The sequence below is a fragment of the Pterocles gutturalis genome, unplaced genomic scaffold, assembly GCF_000699245.1.
Source record: "Pterocles gutturalis isolate BGI_N339 unplaced genomic scaffold, ASM69924v1 scaffold4951, whole genome shotgun sequence".
Classification (NCBI taxonomy): Eukaryota; Metazoa; Chordata; class Aves; order Pterocliformes; family Pteroclidae; genus Pterocles; species Pterocles gutturalis.
The window spans coordinates 3,082-3,936 of NW_010100098.1; positions in this window are offsets into that span (position 1 = coordinate 3,082).

The window sequence follows — 855 nt, forward strand, 5'->3', positions numbered from 1 at the left end:
ACACAGGGACACCCAAGGGTGCCCAGCCCCAGCTGAGCAGTGGCAGCAGCAAGCACAGCCCAAAACAGCAGCTTTTCTGAAAGATGACTCGTGTCCAGGCTTGTCACCTCTGCGCCTACATGATGAGCAGCACGGCTCCCGGGGGGCACCGTCCCCTTTCCCTTTGCACCCTGCTGCTCTCTGCCCATATGCAGTCTCAAGGGTTTCTCAGCAGCAATGGGGTGCTGTGGGGCCAGGGAGAGCCCAGCTCTGCCCCCCAGGACAGGCGTCTTGGGGGCTAGAGAGGTGCCAGGACTTTGCGCTGCTCCTGCGTCCCGCTTCCCCCTCTGCACCGGGCACGGGACAGAAACTCTGGCCTCCGCCGGGCTGCAGGGACTATGCGCTGGGACCAGGGGGATGCCTGGTGGGGGAAACCTGCAGGCAAAGGCTCTGGAGGCAAGAGGGACGGCTCAGAAACAGCAACGAGATGGGTATTGGGGAGTAGGCGCCCCAGGCAAACAGCCCCTGGGAAGCGTCCCCACGGTCCAGCTCAGCTGCAGTGTCCCTGCCGCATGACGGGACGAGGCCAGGCGGCACAGCCGTATCCCGCACGCTCCGGGAGCCCTTCCCGGCAGATTGTCGGGTTCGTGTAGACACAGACCAGGCCCAGCGAGGCTGCGGGCCTTTGTGGAGGCCAGAGCATTGCCAGAACGTGGGTGTGCCCTCAGGAGGAGCCCTCTTCACCTCCCCAGCGCTGGGCACGGCTCTGCAGCGTTCCCCAGCTCCATGCAGGCACTGCCATCTGCAGGCAGCGGCTCCGGGCAGCTCTGTGCCCCTGCCAGCACCCAGCCAGCAGCAACCCAGCTGCTACGGTCA